The sequence below is a fragment of the Adiantum capillus-veneris genome, chromosome 9 (genome assembly GCF_014529385.1).
Source record: "Adiantum capillus-veneris isolate H3 chromosome 9, ASM1452938v2, whole genome shotgun sequence".
Taxonomy (NCBI): Eukaryota; Viridiplantae; Streptophyta; class Polypodiopsida; order Polypodiales; family Pteridaceae; genus Adiantum; species Adiantum capillus-veneris.
Genome location: NC_140939.1, coordinates 100593168 through 100614296, shown reverse-complemented (window position 1 = coordinate 100614296; position 21129 = coordinate 100593168). Strand labels below are relative to the sequence as shown.

General features: G+C 42.3%; 1 pseudogene; it reads left to right on the top strand.

Moving 5' to 3' along the window:
• Positions 1 to 568: 568 nt before the first annotated feature.
• Positions 569 to 1204, top strand: LOC147450895 (uncharacterized; annotated as a pseudogene).
• The last annotated feature ends 19925 nt before the right edge of the window (positions 1205 to 21129 follow it).

Here is a 21129-nt window from a genome sequence, read left to right as displayed (position 1 = left end):
TGCGGCTTTGGGAGGAATGGAGAGGATGCGTTTACTGTTCCAAGAACCTAGGACAAAGTTATGGCTCTTTGATACTTTGGTTGCCTCTACTTTGTTATATGGGGTGCACGTTTGGGGACCTTCTATAGGCCAGAATGGTTGGAGGCGTATGGAGAAGCCCCTAGTATCTATGATCTCTCGGCTGATTAGAGCCAAGGTTTGCGTACCGCATGATATCATTGGAGCGGAATTAGTTGCCCCCCCTATAGAGATTGAGGCGCTTACCAGATCAATCTCCTTTGTACACAGTCTGTGGGATACTACCAGAGGCAGATATGCCAGGGTGGCTCTAGAGTCCTCCAGACAATTAGCTCTTAATGGGGATACATCATGTTGGTATGCACAGATGGCATCATGGTTTCAGACACATGGTTTCACCATGGACAGGTTTCCTCCTTTTCAATACTCTCTACAGGCACCCTTGAGGTCTTTGACACGGGTAGAAATTAATAGACTCATTTGTCAGGATCTGATCCAGCTAGACACAAGGAGGACATGGATAGAGCCGTTACAAGATTTGGGCACGAAGATGGCTTTCTATAGAGAGCATCTTCTCCACCTCACGGGGGATGGGTTTGTGATTCGACCTAGCTATATGGACACGCATCTTTCGCATGGTTTGAGTTGTGCCATTGGCCAGATATGCACATCCTCACATCAGCTCAAGATTGAGACTGGCAGATTCAGAGGGACACCAGCCGATAGTAGGATATGCTGCTTATGCCATCTAGAACAAGAGATAGAAGTACATTACATATGTCATTGCACAGTGTACTATGAGATACGAGGCCGTTTTCATTGTCTATTCAGAGAAGGTTTTGGGCCTCTATCTAGGGTCATGAGTTATGAGGATCAAAGATGTCTTGGGATATATCTACTTGAGTTACACAGGCATAGAGAAACTTTACTGAGGAGAGGTGAAGAGAGACATCCCTAGAGACAGATCACAGATTTCTTTACACTAGATATTGTACACCCAAAAGAACAGACAGAGGAGTAGCCAACGGTGGAGTGGTCTACCCGCACTACTGGCATTCTCATAGACCGAGCATTGGAGCTAGGGAGATCTAGACGACCCCGATGGAGAAGAGGAGCTACACAGTTTCGAAGGAGGCTACAACAAAGGATTCAAGCCATACTCTTTCGTCGTCCAGAGTGCAGATGAAGATGGATCTCTACTCCCCTCCCATATTGTCTTCACATGGTACTGCTTAGTTTAGGGTCCCGTAGTATTTATATTTTTTAATCCTAGTTTAATTTATTTTGTTAATCTGACTTTGTATCAGATACACCGCATTGTAACTTTCTGGTCTCATATGTCACTTTGGCCTTTTGAAGACGTTAATATAACATTTCATTTCTCTCTCTCTCTCTCTCTCTCTCTCTCTCTCTCTCACACACACACACACACACACACACACACACACACACACACACACACACACACACACACACACACACACACACACACACACACACACAAGAACAATAATAAACATTAATTGTGGACACACCGAACATACACTCATGAATAGACACCCAAACAGAGACAGAGAGAGATATGCATATTAGCATTGGAGAAAGTTTCTAAATCATGAGCGCAATACATCCATCCAACAAGCACATTAGAGGTTATCTATAAAGGATCCTTGCCCCACATTCCTCACAAGGATTTCTTCCAACATCTTCTCACTTCTTTTGGTGAAAAAAGGTACACACATATTTGTTTGTCTTAGTGAACCATAATCTTCCTTAAACTGTAACATTAGACATGATTCAAGTCATTGAGCTTGAATGCGGTGTGGTGATTTACGTGGTCTTGAATTGGATCTTCTTATGATGCATAACAAAAGGTGTTGCATCAAAATTGCTCACAATGTTTGTACTTTGAAGCACAAGTCAATTGTGAAGCATGTTGCTCAACTCAACATTTCATTACCAATGTTTCTACGAGGCTTTGAAGCTAGAAAGGTGATTACGTGCGAGAGAGATCTTCACAGAGGGATTGAACAAAGAGAACCTAACTCCAAATGGGCTATGAATATAGGAATTACTTTATGTGCAATAACTATGGATCAACCCCTAGGGCAGGTTCCGTAGGTGGGGCAAACAATGCCGACACTTGATTATACAAAAAAAACCAAGCATATGAAAAAAAAGTTAATGAGAAGAATTGGCTAATATAACATCAAGACATTGATACAATATAATCAGGAAGCACAGATGGGTTGAGGTCACTACTACCAAAGCTTACCCTAATTATCTGCATTTGTGAATGGTGATTTGTATGAGGAATTGTATGTAGTGCAACGCCATGGTTTTGTTTAAAAAGGGTGGTATGTTGAGACCTTGTGGCACATATTGGGTGTTTTAAGCCTACAAGTCTATTGCTAATCCTACGAGGATAGTTTAAATATTTCGCTTCACTGTGTTAAAGATTACCTTGATGCCACCATATACTATTAATAGGTGGTTGGTTATTTTATTTTTGTATGCATTATGAGGCGAGACATTCAATTTTTAGTCTCGTAGGTGGGTAGATTTATGCATAGCCTAAGGTCTAAGCATTGAAACTCTCTTAAGCGTATTATTTGGAACTTACATGGCACTACACATCTTGGGTTGTTTCATCCCAAGGAGGATCATTGTCGCTAGATTAACATACTCTTTTGCTACGACACTCGTGCGTCAACAAGTGGTTTCTGCTTCATGCGTGGAGACTCATGCATATCATGGTTACACAAGAAGCAATCTATTGTGGTCACTTCCAATTGGGAAGCTTAGTATAGGGTAGCTTTCCCTCATAATTAATAAAGGAAAAGACACACTATCTCAAGATATTCAACCAAACTAAAGGGGAGCCACAGACTTCTCTTACCAAAAGGAAGTGGTAGTAATAATACATTTTGAGTGCATAGTGCTTTAAGCCCAATATCGGACATGATAGTAGAATTATATGCAAGGAGTTTTTAAATTCTAAATGGATTGGTCAATGGATAAAAAAGAAACATATGGAAATACCTCTAGCCTAGAAAACCAAAATGTTATGGGTGTCCACATCCAAAAAATATGCAATAAATTAACGTTTGTGCAGTCCAAATATCCCAAACCATGGACCCTAATTGAGAGAATTGTATGCAAGTTTTAAGGAGACAAAATTGTAATGAACTCTATTACAAGTACTCAATCTACTCTCCAACTTGCTAGTGCTTGCACAACCCACTGGCTACAAAGGGTTGACCATAGATACACTTGGTTTTTCCCTGCCAACTTTAGAGTCCATGGACTTACCTACACAACCCTCTCTCAAATTAAAGGCCCCTCAAAACTTGTATCTACCACAAAAATTGGAAGAAAAAAATATAAGTAGAACACTAAGCTATGTTTGAGAGGAACATATGCAATTAGAGGCACTATGGAGTTTTCTCATTTTCAAGGTTTTTCCAAAAAAATCACCGCTCATTCTTTATTTTTCAATCTCTAAACATCATCATAAAACCTCTTGCAAAATCCAAATAAACTTCATCACATGTCCTAATTTCCTAGAAAAAAGACAAAACCAAAAGATAAATAGTGCCTCCCAATACAGGGATTTTCTCCAGTTCTATTTAGCAATTTTCTCCAGTTCTATTTAGCAAGACCTAAAGGTGTCTCTATTTTTCCAAAAATCTTTGACACCAAAAGTATTGTATCTTCAAAATTGGTCAAATCCACATAGTTCTCAACTCTCCTTTTCTTTTTGCCCAAGAGCAAGAGGATAACCTCTTGGCGTTGTAAGGAGTTTTTTGGAGCAAGGGATTGCGCATATGTACATACACATGCATGGTGCATCAAATAAACAATTTCCCATTCTCCAGAGCCACGTGGTTATGTGGGGCCCACATGTGTACAGGTAGGACAGCATGTACATAGTGCATCGATTTTCACTATTACCAGTACCAGTGTGTTTTTTCTATAATAAGGAGGAGTTGGTAGCGTGTAAAAATTATCGAGGGAGCTATCCGCGGGCCGACGACATGAGGTAAGCGAGTGTGTCAGATGGCATCTAGTGGCGTCAGGAGGCCGAATGGGGTCAATATTTGCACGTGGATGAGTACAGACACAACGTGGGTGTTTGCTTGTGATAATTATGCAGAAAGGTCATCATGAGGACTTTTTTTGGGGCCACTTCACGTGGTGGCGAGATGCATTATTGGAAAAAAGCTGAGTGCCAGGTGTGCGAATGATGCAAAAAGGTGACAACTATGCACTGCGAGGTCAATTTTTGGCCTGTTCGGGGTCCGTTTGAGGTCATCTAAAAGGCCAAGGGTGCCCAACTAATAAAGCTAAGTGTGGGAACTGAAAAAAAAGAGAGAAGACCAGAAAAAACGTGGAGAAGAGAGGAGGAACAGCCGCAGGTGTGTTTTTGGTGTTTTTGGAGCCTATTTTGGCCCTAAACTGCTCATCCGAGGTCGGATTTGAGCACTTTGACATTGTAGACTGGGGTTTTGGGCCGTTCCGGACGCGATGGCGCTGTCCATTTTGCCAAATTTCTCCCTCTTTTTTTGTTGTTTTGGTTGTGTAAGTTTCTCCTATGAGCGAAGTTTCTGCTCCAGTTTGTGATTGTATCTGGTATCTTTTACCCATATTGTGTGAGCTGTTTGCCCCATTGGTGTTGGCCCAAGCTCATTTGTATCTGAACATCAGAAATTCTCCTCTGTTGAGCTGAGTTTTTTGGGTGTGTGTGTCTGTGTGGAGTGGGCAAGTAGATAGTCTCTCTCCTCTCACTCCAGAGGTGTGTTCCCTGTCTCGGCCAAGTGTGTTGTCTAAGCCGAGTGGTGCCCCATAGTGTGTGTGTGTATCTTCCCAAGAGTGTGTGTCGGGTTGTTATAGAGGCGCTGTGTGTGTTTTCATCCCGCTCACATTCTTTTGGTGCCCCCACGGAGGATCTTCTTCGAGTACCTTCTGCTTCGAGCTTCAAGCTTCGAGATTCGAGATTACAGGTTATAGGTTACAGGTTACAGAGACAGGTACAGGTATAGATACAGGTGATTCACAGAGGTACAGGTAGCTGGAGTACAGTGATATACTAGCATTGGTGTCACTTGCAGTTGTTGTGGTATGCATCACTTGGCACCTGTTTGAGCGCATTGTCTGTTGGATTGTACGTTACTTGTGGAAACTGCCATGGTATGCCTTTGTGGAGCCATATATGGTTTTATTTGGCAGTCCCAGCCATTTCTGAGACTTGGTCTGGAAGATAGTCATTTCTGAGACTTGACTATACGCGATTTGCATTAGCCTTCGTGTGAGGGTCGATAGCATGAGGTTTTATTGAGCTGGGGGATTCTCAAATGTGGAGATCCTTTCGGTGATACAGGTAGCTGGAGCACCCTTTTCGTGACCTCGCCATAGGCTATGTACTAGTGAGTCCTATTTGATGCTCGGGTTCTATTGTTGATAGTTTATGCATACATATACAGTCTATATTTTGGGTTCCTACTGCTCTACTTCTGGGGAAACTCTGCCAAAATTTTTCCAAGTTGTGATGGCTGGTTTTTTGGTCTTTTGAGCCATTTATGCTGTGATGCTGCTAAAATTTTGGCAAAATCAGAGGATAAGTCAGGTGTGCCTTCTTGGGAGCTGCATGGTTGGCTTTAATGGATGATCAAAATGGCCCTCAATTCACTCCATTTCATTTAACTCAAAGAATCCAGATAAATGTTCATGTGTCCAGGAAGATTTTTTCTAGCAGTGTATAGTCTTTATGTTCGGGCCAGGAAGATTACGAGAGATCTTGGAATGTCCTTTGCCTCTTGTAATTCCGATGATCAACTATGAAAACTCATTTGATGTGCATGTGTTTGTCCTTATCTAAAGTTGAGCTCCATTGAAGTTTCTGGGGATTGAGTAGTGAAAAGTTTTGGGCTCTTGCACGTGTGTTGGAAGAGGTTCTTAAAGCATTAAGCTTGGGTAGCCATGGATTTCTCTTATCCGGAATTTCATGGAAGAAGTGGTGAAGATGCGGAAGACTTTTTGGAGCAAGTCGAGGTGGCATGCATAAGCAACAATATGTGTGATGAGGAGAAGATTTTGAGGCTATTTGGATTGCTTTTGAAAGATGAGACCCGTGTTTGGTTCATGGATTTGGAAGCTAAAGAAGCAGTGGCTTCTTCTTATGGTTTAAGTCTTGACAAGTTTATAGAAGCTTTTTTAGAGCGTTTCAAGGTTTTTGAAGATGCAAATGCAGTATGGAATGAGCTCAATGATCTTAAGCAAGGTTCTTGTCAAGGTGTTGATGCCTATGTACAAGGTTTTACAGATTTATGGACTCATTGGTGTGTTGCTCTTAAGGATGAGACCCCCCCTTGTTCATTGAAGAAAAGGTTTTTTGTTGATGGTTTGTCACCTTGGTTGCGGTTTGAGGTTGAGTTGAAGAGGCCCGAGTCTTTTGAAGATGCAGTATGCATTGCAAAGCACAAGGAATGGAAGTTTAAGCGTCTTGAGGAACATGGTATCAGTATAGGTATGCATGTGCAAGATGGATTTGACATGGAAGATGAAGTTAAGCCTAAGCAGGTGAAAAGTAGCCTATCCTACGATGTTTCTCGTTTCTTCCCAAGGTCTATTGTGAAACGTAAAGAGGTCTTGCAGGTTGACAGGTTTATGGAAGAGCCTAAAGAGGTGAGTAATGCTTTGGATACAGGATTGAAAAGTCTTGAAGAGGATGCATTGGCTACTTGTGTACCTTGTGATTCTGGGTGTGAGTGTGAGGTTGAGGTTATTGATGATGAACACGTATCTTTAGATACTAGTTCCTTGGAAATTAGGTAAGAGGGCAAGGTTGAAAGCCGTTTTGTGGATTTGTTGAATGTGGAGCCTATTTTGAATCCACATGTTGATGGATGTGCAGTGATTGAATCGATTTGTGAGCATGATTGTGGTTTAGAGCAGGGATCTGTATTATTGGAGACTGATGAACCCATGCTAGAAGCTATGGATAGTGGTGATAGCCATGATTATGATGTGGATGAAGTTATCTGTGATGATGAGTATGCTTATGATGATGAGAAGGGGTTTGGCATATATGAGTCCAATCTCAGCTATGTGGATGCCTATGCTAGGGATATGTGTGCTGTGGGGATACTTTTGTGCTTTGGATATCAACAACTTTACCTTCACACAATGCTTTTAGCTACTTGGGTGCATGATTTGCAGGTTGTTGCTATGGCTGGTGAAGCCAAGATGCCAGGTGATGAGTCACTTGAGTTGTCTCTATTGGTTGGGTTGAATGTGGCATGCAATATTTATGCTTTTGGAACTCCAGACAGGGCGGATGTGTTAGTTGGATATGCCTATGGTGCATTTTGGTTGATTTTTGACAAATGTAGGTGTGGTGTTATGATTCTTCTTGTGAATCAGACAATATGCCTTTGGCCTTTTGATCCAGGTGGATTGAGCATCTACTAGTGCTGCTGCTGAGCATGAATGCTCTAGCAGGCTAGGGGGTGGGCAAATTATGTTAGGAGTTTTTTGGAGCAAGGGATTGCGCATATGCACATACACATGCATGGTGCATCAAATAAACAATTTCCCATTCTCCACAGCCATGTGGTTATGTGGGGCCCACATGTGTACAGGTAGGACAACATGTACATAGTGCATCGATTTTCACTATTACCAGTACCAGTGTGTTTTTTCTACAATAAGGAGGAGTTGGTAGCGCGTAAAAATTCTCGAGGGAGCTATCCGCGGGCCGACGACATGAGGTAAGCGAGTGTGTCAGATGGCATCTAGTGGCGTCAGGAGGCCGAATGGGGTCAATATTTGCACGTGGATGAGTACAGACACAACGTGGGTGTTTGCTTGTAATAATTATGTAGAAAGATCATCATGAGGACTTTTTTTGGGGCCACTTCACGTGGTGGCGAGATGCATTATTGGAAAAAAGCTGAGTGCCAGGTGTGCGAATGATGCAAAAAGGTGACAACTATGGACTGCGAGGTCAGTTTTTGGCCTGTTCGGGGTCCGTTTGAGGTCATCTAAAAGGCCAAGGGTGCCCAACTAATAAAGCTAAGTGTGGGAACTGAAAAAAAAGAGAGAAGACCAGAAAAAACGTGGAGAAGAGAGGACGAACAGCTGCAGGTGTGTTTTTAGTGTTTTTGGAGCCTGTTTCGGCCCTAAACTGCTCATCCGAGGTCGGATTTGAGCACTTTGACATTGTAGACTGGGGTTTTGGGCCGTTCCGGACGCGATGGCGCTGTCCATTTTGCCAAATTCCTCCCTCTTTTTTTGCTGTTTTGGCTGTGTAAGTTTCTCCTATGAGCGAAGTTTCTGCTCCAGTTTGTGATTGTATCTGGTATCTTTTACCCATATTGTGTGAGTTGTTTGCCCCATTGGTGTTGGCCCAAGCTCATTTGTATCTAAACATCAGAAATTCTCCTCTTTTGAGATGAGTTTTTTGGGTGTGTGTGTCTGTGTGGAGTGGGCAAGTGGATAGTCTCTCTCCTCTCACTCCAGAGGTGTGTTCCCTGTCTCGGCCAGGTGTGTTGTCTAAGCCGAGTGGTGCCCCATAGTGTGTGTGTGTGTGTGTATCTTCCCAAGAGTGTGTGTCGGGTTGTTATAGAGGCGCTGTGTGTGTTTTCATCCCGCTCACAGCGTGTGCATGATCAATAAACCTTACAAAATAAAAAATACAATGCACGTATTAGATGATATTCAATAATGATGGTGTTGCGTCAACACTCAGCTACATGTGGCATCGCTTCATTGTGAATCATCGAGTTACCAAACATCTCCTCAAGTGTCATGCCAAGGGCAATGTGCGGTTGTCAAGGACCAAGCCCAAGGGGCGAACTGCGTGGATAGGGAATGAGGTCCAAGGGGCTATTTAATGGGAGGTTCATTCCTTGGTGTTTGGCGGACGAAGCGACAAGCGGCCGTTTCCAGAAAAGGGTCATATTTTTATGAGAAACCTTTGTAAAATTCTTTTGTAAGGGAGCATCTCTAAGCCGAGAACTTAACAAAGGATTTATGATTATTCTTCTGGGAGCAATTGTATATTAGAGAGCCAGTTAGAAGTTTAGGAGCTTTTGGCAGGACAAGCCATTTGTAAAGACCTAAACTATAAAGGTCATTTTTTGTAAGTTTGAACATGATCTTTTTGATGGGAAACTGAGAAGACAGCATACGTTTGAGAGCTTTTTCTTGCTCCAACTTGTAATCTTCGCCATTGTGGCTATGGTAATCCAAATTCAGATTTGTTTATTGCATTGTGTTCCTCTTACCTTGCTCTTCCATTCAAGTGTGCTCATTCAAGATTCGGTGTAGGTTTTTCACTACGAGTTTAAGACCTTAAATCGTTTTTTTGAGTGTCTATATGCGTATTTTATGTTGTTTTGACCCTAGGAGAGGCTTTAGGGACCCTAAAACGACCCATTAGGATCACCTGTTTGCTGTTTTTGCTGACTTTGGGACGAACGATCGCGATCTTTGTACCTTTTCAGAATGTTGTGACAGTAATAGGATACAATCCCGATAGTCCCATGTAGATTCCCTTCAAGTTTCGTGCGATTCCGAATAGATTTGCATGATAAACGGGCGTGACGACTGTAGAGCTGTGTAGAAGGACATAGTCAGATTACCTGACGATAGTGCGTTTGATTTGCTTGTAGAGTGAGTAGATGAATCTCATCGAGTTCACTTCATTAGGAGTGACACCCTAGTGAGTTTCCATGCCTCATCCTGGTCGCTTCCCTTGTATTGATAAATATGTTGATGCTTGAGAGCTATGCTATGGACGTCCTTGCGGCGACCCACAAACATTGGCGCCGCTGCCGAGGAATGCACCTTAGGTGATGAGTGACCGAGTGCGCAGTTAGCTTCCTTGAAAGAAGATCGATCCACAAATCCATTTTACACCTCAGTTAGGCTGCTAGACAGGGGTTTAGAGCTTAGGGGAGTCGAGAGTCAGTGGACCAGCTAGATCCTCTCTTAGGAGATTTAGGGAGCTGTGAGTGAGAGTGTTCAAAGCATTTTTGCTCTTCAGTTTCTCTATTTCGATTGAGTACTGAAATTTCACCCGAAAACTGTCTTGTTTGTTTTGTTTGATTCAGTTCTTTATGTTCTTTCATTTCTGTACTTAGGAGTAGGATAAGTAAGTCACATTCCAATCAGATTTGGGACAAAAGTTAGAGTCGAGAAACTAGGAAACCATAACTTTGGCAAAAAGTCCATAAGACTCTGAAATTTAGAAAATCTGACCAAACAGGGTTGATATTGATTCAAGTCACAAATTGGTAGCACAAAACACTGGGAAACACTTTTCAGAGGGAGGAGACAAAATTTCATCAAATTTGGCCCAGGTACTACGATCACGATCGGATAAGATTCTAAACAAGTTTGTATAAAGTAACCACAACCAAAACCATCAAAAATCAAGGAAATCAGGCCACTTGGGTAAAACTAGCCTGACAGATCCAGAAAGTGAAAAATATTGACTTTTGGTGATCCAAATGCAAAAAGACTTGGGGAATAGCCTTAAAACATCAGTGTCTACAAGCATGCCAAATTTGGTCTAATTTGGGCTCAGAAGTACGATCGCGATCAGTGTACCTAAGTGCCAGATTTTGACCAGATTTCATCTATGGGATCCTCAGGTGTATACAAACATAAAAGTCTAAAGGACCTAGAGCCAGAAACCTCAAAATACCTGTCAAACCATCTGAATACAGATCCAAGTCAAAAACTGCTAAACTGGCATAGAAATTGACTTTCAGTAGACCAAAACACATTAAAACTGGGAAGAAACCATACAGAGGGATAGTTTGTACATAGGACAACCCCAGATAGCTTCCAAATCCTTAATTAAGCACCAAAATCAAATCAAACTGACAGATTCTTGGAAATAGACACTTCCAAACAAGAACTGGTTAAAGCTTGACTTTTTAGAGTCTGATTACAAAAGTATCAGAGAGGTAGCCTTAAAATAGCCTAGTGAACAAGTTGGTGAAGTTTGGTCAAATTTGGGCTCAGAAGTACGATTGCGATCAATGTACCTCTGGCCCAGATCTAACTCATTTTTGACCTGTTCATAGACCTAGACTATCTAAGATATCAGGAGTTGTCAAAACTCAAATTGGACATACTATCAATAATCTGCAAGAAAAATTGTGTTGAAGTCATTGTGAAAGTGGTTAATCTGCTAATAGTTGGAATGATACAGTGATCTCATAGCCATCAAGTGTATTCATTTGCAGAGACCGATCAAGTAACAATCCATGCAGTCGCAGGAGTTGGAAGATCACTCCATCTCCAGGTAAGAGGTTTGGATTCAGTCAATAAATCCCACTTTCTTCATGTTTTCTGAGATCGGAAAAACAAATCAACATCCAACACCGAAATTTAGCAGACAAATCAAGTGTTTTATCAACGGAGGAGAGTGTAAACCAAAGTGTAGTACGACCGTTAGAGTCGATCCTTGAAGAAGGCATCTTCGATACTTCTTCAGAGAGATCTTACGAGTATTTCATAGAACACTTGGGACAATTAAAACTAAATGGAAGAGAAAACATGGCAGCAGGACCATCAGACCCCTCGGCCACAATGAAGCTATTGTTCATCAAGTATTAGTATGACAACAAGAAAGGTGCCAAGATATACAAAGATGGTATGGACCGCTACTGTGTGAAAATAGAAGATAGACCAAGTGAGTTCAAGGACTGAGTGCCTGTGAGCTATAGCGGAGATAGGTACCTAGATGACGAGGGTATCATGTACTTGGTAGTCCTGAATCCTAGCATTGTAGACAAGTGGGGATTGATGGACACGAAAGCCAAAATAGATGAGGAACATGAGGAAAAGGCACCAACAATGAGCTTACCTAATGCAAGGTTAAGGCGAGAAAACGAAACGTTGAGAGTCAACACGGATAATGTCTACTTGGGGTTATACAAGTATAATAATGAAGAGCAAGATCTCTATTATAGATGTGAGGAACCCTACGTCAGAGAGATGACTGAGCGAAAAAGACTTTATGTCTTCACCTACACAGAGGGAGCAGAAACAAAAATCGCCGAATAAGACAAGTATGGAAGACGATACACAACATCGATAAAAAGGAGTTGGAAGGATATACGTACTTTGGGGGACCACTTCACCAGTATTATGTCACTCCAAGCCCACTTAGACCAGCACCTACAATTGTCGTGCCAGACCCGATGACAACAGGTGGAGAGAGGACTCATGTAGCTGATTCTTTCAGTCGACCTCATTATTCTATGCCAAGCCCCATGGGAACGTTACATTCCAGAGAATCAATGGCTATGAATCGAGGTAGTGCGGTTCCTATCTCTACACATACAGCAGTAGGTCGGACATTTGCAGCCACACCATCACATTTGCCTCCTAGTAGTGGATTCGGGGCAGGGGAGCCAACGAGAGCAACCCACGACATCCATGATGCCCAAGAACGATTAAGTTGAGACACGAGAGCAATGAGACTGGTCCCAGAACATAGATGGATTAGGCCATCCCAAGTAGCGAAGTGCATGCCGAAGAAGTATAGCGGATCAGGGGATCCATATGCCCATGTATGTCTCTTCAAGCAAGTCTTAAGAGCAGAGCAGATCACTGATTTCCATACTCAATACGAGGAATTTGGGCTGACCTTGGAAGGGACGGCCTTAACATGGTTTCAACCTTTGAACCCTGAAACTTGTCCGAATATTGAACATGTATTGCACGAGTTCGTGGAAGAATTCTCAAAACGGGGTATAAAGCATAATACTGTATCACAGATTTATGCTTTTAAACAAAGGGAGAACGAAAAAGTGAAGGAAGCATCCTTGAGATTCAAGAAATACATTGAGAGGTACCCAAGGAGGGAATTACCGCAGGACGAGAGATTGTCTGTGCTCTTCATTGAAGGACTTAGGAACGAAACCTTGAAAAAGGACCTTCAGTTGAAGGCCTGTAGCACATTTCAATAGGTTACAAGGGAAGCATTATATCTTGTTGATAACTGCAAAGCATATGGGAAAGTGTCAGAGGATACTGATTCAGTAACCAGTGGCTCTTCATCTATTAAGAGTGAACCCTCTACCAAGAAAGATGCTCTGGCTTCCCTGATGTCGACAATTGACCAAATGATAGAGGAGGTAACGAAGAGAATGCAGCAACATATGAGATCAAATCCAGTAATGAGACAATCTCAGACAAGGAAATGTGACATATGTGGGGGGGGATCACCCGACGACGTGGTGCACACAACAGCCGAAAGCACCAATTGCGAATGGACGAGTACTGAAATGGTGCGCCATATAGCAAAAATGGACAAATCATGGCACGGAAGAGTGTTTTTACAACAAAAACTATGTGAGGGAAAGACCGTATGGACCTCCAGCAGGACCACCCCAGCCACCTTCTCCAAGATATCAAGTTGAACCAAATATGAATATGGTAGCAAGAGCAGACATACCTCAACCTGTGTTGGGTCAACAAATTCCATTACCATAGGAAAATAGAGCCATGATTAGGTATGCTCAACCTTGTGAAGCATCAGCAGGAACAAATAGTACACTTCAAGTTTCTTATTATGAGAAACCGAATGAGCCTTACATAACAGAACCTGAATCACAAATGTACGCAGACGAATCCTATCAACCGTGGGGAAATAGCGAGGGTATGGCACCACCAACGTATGTAGCACAACCTTCGAGAGAGCAATATTTGGTGGATGAAAGAACGCTAATGTTCATTGCGAACCAAAACTACAAACCAAGAGGATATCCTAATAGGGCGGGACAACCTATGGGACCACCTCCTCAAAATCAACCACCAATTGGACAGTGCTATAATTGTGGAAGTACGGATCATTGGGAGCGTAGCTGCCCTTTCAAAGACGAAAGAGTGAAAAATTTTGGGTTTTGTGACGGATGTGGTGTGAATCACATATTGCCAGATTGCCCAAGGAATCCGGACAACAAGGAAAAAGCAACTATAAATATTGTGGGGGTGTTACCCAGTGCAAGCAATGGATGAGAAACCGATCCCATGATCCAAATCAATGTGATAACCAGAGCCCAAGCCAAGGACTTAGAGAAAAACAAGCCTTTGGAGGAAAAGGTCGAGTTGCCGATACCCACAGAAAATGAGAGTTTATCTGTGAGAACCCAACAAAAATCCTGGAAGGCGAAACGAGACAGAATGAAAACAAGAAGGTTGAAAACCCAAATTTTCATGCAAAACGAATTACATGAAACGAAAGAGCAATTGAAACAAGAGAGAGATAGTAAAACTCCTGAGGATAACAACAAGCCGAGGAAAGCGTCCTCAGGAGGATCAGTCTTGGTTGAGAAAGTGCTAGAGCCTTTAGATGCTCTATTACAAGCGTACGAAGCAAAGCTAAAAACAAACCAAACCTTAGAGTAGAGATGGTTAACTTATCCTCAACCGGAAGTAAAAACGAAGCGTTTGGAAATGTGTAAACACCGCATTGAAACAGCCCAGGCATTGATGGAACCTAAGGTGGTTAGAACCCCAGGAAAAGAAGTGTTGATTCACAAAGAGCAAGAAAAAGTAAAAATCGATGAACCAGAACAAGTAAACGGACCCAGGCCTGAAACGATATTGTCATTGGATCACCGAGTGGTGCCGAACACCACTGATGACGCAAAGTCAATGACTATAATGCCAATTCTAGAAGTTGAAGAACCATGGCCACAACACTTATGGGAAACCATTAGAAATAGAAAGAACGGAAGCGGGACGTTACAGTTTGCTCCAATTCCTGAGATTAACTTGGACAACGGATTTTATCTAGGAGATATACAATCGCTGTATGTGGATGCGGGAACGGAGGTTTCGATGGAAAGCTAAGCTTAATCCTTGAAAACCCTACCTTAATTTATAGGTGAACACGAGGCACAATCGGAGATAAGGTTAGTTCCATCGTAGATGAGAACTATTCCACAAATGATTGACTCAAAAAGTCTTCAAGAGATGTTGTCGACACCTATAACATGCACAATCACACTGTCAGAACTCGAGTCAAACCACACTTATGGGAAGACATGGGGAAACATTTGGAGAACAAAGGAGTAGAGATTTCTCTTCAGACAAACCCTACGAGAGAAGAAAACAAATGGGAAGGTCAACCCGAAGCCCACAACCCGAAGCCCAACCAGTGCCCATAAACAAGGTCGGGGATTACTGTGAAGGTGAGAAGGATGATACAACCTTACCTGTCGAGTATCGGGATATAAAGACGATAGCTATCCTAGACAGTGGAGTGGGAGTTACGATTTCTACAAAGAAAATATGGGAGAAATGGGGCCGTCCAGCTCTCAGAAAGACGAGAATGAAACTGCAACTCGCAGATGGGTATGTAGAGAGACCATTGGGAATCTTGGACCAAATAGTCGTAACTTCGTGTGGAATTAACTATGAGCACACCTTTGTTGCGGTGGATTTCGAGAAAACGAACAACTTTGACATTATTTTGGGGCGACCTTTTATGCGTCAACTCAAAATGATACAAGATTGGGGGTACGACCAAATTTACCTAAGGCACAAAGAGCTAATAACGAAAATCAACATGAAGGATCACAGCTATAGAGACGTTGCAAAAACACCAGTGTAAAAATTTAATTCAACCACAGTAAATGAAAAAGAAATACTTGCATGGATACAAACGAAAGCACATGTCTGGATGTGTGGAGCATCCGATTGTGGAGACATTATCAAAGAGGAATGCGTGATGGAAAGATCCGTAGAAGACGAGGCTTATCTCCTAGAACCTTTCCCTGAACATTTATTTGAGCCATTTGGGTGGACTCAAATATTGTCAACCTTGGATGTATGTGTTAACGAATGCACGCCTATAAAATTTTGTGACGATGAAGGATACGACCTAGTAACGTTGCAAATGGCTAGCGTCATCCTTGAGTTAGGATCAGAGAGCGAGGAATAAGAAGAACCACCATGTGAGACTGAGTGTAAAAGAATAATTGATGAGATATCTGTAGTGAACGATAGGAATTGAACAGAGGAGGAATTCACAGATTCACTAAGCGGTGACCTTCCATCACTGGGTGATGAAATCCAAATGATAGAGGCCGATGATGAAAGATCAAGTGGATCAGAGATTAATAGGAAATACAGGTCGAGATAGGACAGGTTTTATGAGTTTCCTAACCAAAAACCTAGTTGACAAGAGCGGTATAAATCCAAGAGAATAAGAAAATCAGGAGAGAATAAGCATAATCCGATGCCTCTTGTCAATGACAGAACAGGATATCTAAAGCTTGTCAAAGCTGATGATTGTGTCAAAGACGAGGTCACTGGACGGTTTATCAAAACTAAACCATGGAAAAACAACAAGAAGAACATACACAAAAAGCGAATGACTAAGTCACATAAAGGGGGAAAACAAGGTCTGGAATGACCAAAACAGAGAGGAAAACGGAGTACAATAAGCTCAAGCGAACCCTCAGAGACATATGGACGACTAAATTGGAAACAAATGAGGACACAAATTCTAACAAGATGGATGCACCGTCCCATTATAAGAAGTATACCACACAAGATAGGAAAATCATAGTGCAACAACCGATGAGGGAATTGAAGGAACCGGGTACATCGTACGACGGTCCTGAGAAAGCCAAACGAATAGATCTAGCGGAGCCGGGAGAAGATCCAAAACCTGCATATATTGCCATGGATCTTACTGAGGACGAGGAAAAGCTTTTGGTAGCTACTCTTAAACAGTATAGAGATGTGTTTGCATGGTCATACAAAGATCTTAAGGGGGTGGATCCAAGTATCTGTCAACACACAATACCCCTTAAGAATGATGCCAAACCCAAAAGACAACGTCCCTATACTTACAATGAGACGTTTGAAAAAAAGATCAGGGAGGAGATAGATAAACTTAAAGAGGCAGAGTTTATTTACGAAATTGAGCACACCGATTGGGTTTCACCGATTGTGGTGGTCCCGAAGAAAAATGGAAAGTTAAGAGTGTGCGTCAATCTCAAGAAAGTAAACGCTGCTACGATTCGGGACCACTATCCCCTACCCATTACTGATCATGTAATAGAAAGAGTGGCAGATAAAGAAGCTTATAGTTTCTTAGACGACTTTTCGGGCTACAACCAACTCGCAATAAAGCCAGAAGATCAGCACAAGACGGCTTTTGCAACTGAATGGGGCATTTTTGCATTCAGGGTAATGGCTTTTGGCTTAACAAATGCACCAGCCACATTTCAGAGGCTGATGGGTCATGCTTTTAAAGAATATCTAAGACATTTCCTAGAAATTTACATGGATGACTTGTGCGTTCACTCTCTCGTAAGATTGGAGCACATAGAGTACTTGACCAAGGTGTTTGAAAAATACAGACTGTATCGGATTTGCATGAATCCAGAGAAATGTGTCTTTATGGTAAGACATGGAAAAATATTGGGACATATAGTGTCCAAAAATGGTATTTCGACAGACATGGAGAAGATCAGTGTCATTGTTGATCTACCACGACCAGTTAAGGTAAAGGAGGTATAGGCATTTATGGGCCATTGTGGATATTATCGCAGATTTATCTACTTATACGCTATAATTGCAAAACCACTTTACGCGTTGATAACTAAATTTGAGTGGACAGATGAGTGCAAGAAAGCTTTTCAAACTTTGAAGCAAAGGTTGATTTCCGCTCCAATTTTGAAGGCTCCGGATTGGGAAAAGATATTTCACATCCACGTAGATGCATCAGCATATGTTATAGGATGCATACTTGCACAACCTCGAGAGAACAACATGGATTTTCCAATCAGTTACTCCAATAGACAACTGAACAATGCAGAGAAGAATTACACAACAACTAAGAGGGAGGGTTTGGGTATGATCTATGCGGTGAAAAAGTTTAGACACTACTTACTTTCCAATAAATTTGTATTCTTCGTTGATCACCAAGCGCTGCCGTACTTAGTAAACAAACCTTGCACTACGGGGAGGATTGTACGATGGTTTATTATACTGCTTGAGTTTGACTTCATGGTAGTAGTCAAAAAAGGAACTACACACCAAAGAGCGGATCATTTATCTAGAATGATGCATGGAGAAAACCCGGTAGGAGTTGATGATGATTTGCCAGATGCATATCTTTTCAACATAGAAATGGTTCCAAGATGGAGTGAGGATGTAATTCTATTGTTGACTATTGGGTCATTGAATGTGACAAGACAACCATCTACCATTGCAGCATCTAAATCATTGGTAATGTTGGTGGGAAGGCTATACAAACAGGGATCGGATCAAATCCTTAGGATTTGTGCTGAATCGAGTGAATGGGAATTGTATCTAAACCAAGCTCATGTACAAACAACAGGGATTCACATTGGGCATGCACAGACGTATCAAAGATTGATGAGAATGGGTGTGTACTGGCCAAAAATGCAACAAAGTGTTCATATGCATATCAAATCATGCGTTAGCTGCACATTTCAAAAGCCGATAGAACACGCGATTCTATTCAAATTATCTGTAGCACCCCAATGGATTAACTACATTGTTGAATACCTCACTACCGGTATACTGCCTGAAGGGATGAGTAGATCACGTATCAAGACCATCACGAAAGAGGCAGAAAACTATGTATTGATTGAGGACAGTCTTTACAAGAGGGGAAAAGACAATCAATTGAGAATGTGCGTGACTGAAGAGGAATATATTCCTATCTTAGAGCAAGCACATCGCGGTGTCGTGCAGCTCCGCAGCCATGTAGAGAAAAAGAGCAGAGAAATGCAAGCTAAGCTTTTTTAAAGCCTACGCATTTAATGGTCAATGATCAGGGCTTGTTAATCGGCCAAGTTTAATGATTAATGTATGCCAGATGTGGCTTAAAAGGGCCAACAGATACCTCAATGATGCCAAAAATGATTATGCTTAAGGTGAGCACAGATGAGAGTTTATGGTCTAGAACTGTAGTGCTTGAAGTGCTCTCCTAGCCTGTCTTTACGGCTCGTCGATTGGAGCCACGGTGAAGAAGTTATGACACTTTGAAGTTCAAGTCGATTGCAGATCCGTATCGGATTGGGCAACTGCAGCTGAGGGGATAGAGATGAAATAAATGCACGGGTCTGAAGTGCTCACTTTCTGAAGACCGCCGATCTTTTCAGATCGGTGATCGGGTTTACGGTTTCCAAGATATTGGCCGTTAAAGATTCACCGAGGGCCGACTCCGTACTAGTTCGGTCCGCTCGATCGGAGTGCCATCTGGGAATTTTCGACTTCGACCAAGTTTTGGAACGTCATGCATCAATGCTTTGGCTGGTATGATGTGCCTATTGGAGATTGCTGATAATAGGAAATGCCCAACAAGGCTATGGCTTAAGTGCAATCATCTATACTGTGTCATGGAAAATGGCAGCAAAATTCACGATGATAATATTAGTCAAGGACTACTGAAGTTGAAAGCTGTGCATGTCTAATGCGGTGCCGTTAAGAAAGCACAAAAAGCTCTTAATGAGCTCATCGTTTGAAATGATGTCTTGTGGAGTGCATTGAGTGCAGGAAATGCCAACCTTGCCGGTTCCTTGCTTGATATGAATGTCACATGTTGTGCGACGCAAGGCCTTGTGGACATATATGTTCAATGTAGTTCCATGGAGGACAATATCCCCAAAATGCAAGCAGTCGGCCGCCCACTATGAGGCTTAATGGCTGCCCCGGAGCTTAAAGCCGCCCACTAGGGCCGCCCAAGGCAAGTGACCCAATGGCCACCCTAAAGTTTAGTGGGGTGTGTAAACAAAAGAAAGAAAGAAGGAATGCATGGCGGGTAAGGGCTGGCAGCGAGCAGAAGACGAAGGAGGAGAAGAAGCGCTCGCGACGGCCAGGGGACTACTCAGACGAGCCCGGCCCTGTGACGAGAAAGTACCAGCTTGCCATGGCGCAGCACAAGGCAAGTGACCCAATGGCCACCCTAAAGTTTAGTGGGGTGTGTAAACAAAAGAAAGAAAGAAGCACTACAAGAGGCTCTTCACATTAGCGACGCTCACACAGCGACGCTAAAAAAAAAAATTCCCGGCGTCGCTATGAGCGTCACTATAAGCGTCGCTATGAGCGTCGCAAATTTCTTTGCTCATAGCGACGCTTATAGCGACGCTCATAGCGACGCCAGCTGGGGTAAAAAAAATAACCGAGCGCGCCCAAAAACTCAGATCTCAGATCTGAGTTTTTCGACGCCCTCAAGCAAAGAGCAGGTAACGCTCTCCCTCACTCTCTCTCTCTCTCTCTCTCTCTCTCTCTCTCTTTCTTTTACACACACACACACACACACACGCACACACACACACACGAGGAGAGGAAGGAGAGACAGGTATGCTCCTTCCCTCTCCTCATTCTCATGTTCCCTTCCTCTCTTTCTCTCTCCCTCGCTCTCTCTCTCACACACACACACATACACACACACATATAGTGTTTTTGAGAGAGAGAGAGAGAGAGAGAGAGAGAGAGAGAGAGAGAGAGTGCAAAAACGCACACACATACATAAACAAAGAATGCACACACACATTGAGAGAGAAAAAGAGAGAGAGAGCATGCATAAACAAAAAACGCACGCATTGAGAGAGGAAAAGAGAGAGAGAACATGCATAAACAAAAAACGCACACATTGAGAGAGGAAAAGAGAAAGAAAACATGCATACGATCCAAAAAAACGCACACACATTGAGAGAGAAAGAAAGAGAAACTAAGGGAGCGTCGTAGGAAACTAATTAAAATTAAAAGACCTAAAGATCTAGCCGACGAGGAGTTGAACTGAAGACCTATTATTCAAGAGAGAAATGGCATAATCAATCTATCATACTTGGCATGGGTGATAGAAAGGTTATACCATTTATCTCTTTTTATTGGCACACACATCCACACACGCGCACACACACAGGAAGAAGAGAGTTATAACGTCGTAGGAAACTATTTTAAAAGACGTTAAAGATTAGGTTATATGTAGACTTACATTAAATTAGATTTAGGTTTATTTTTAACTAGATTTACATTTATTTAAGCTAGATTTAGATTTATGTTATATTAGATTAGATGCGGGTCTCCATAGACTGC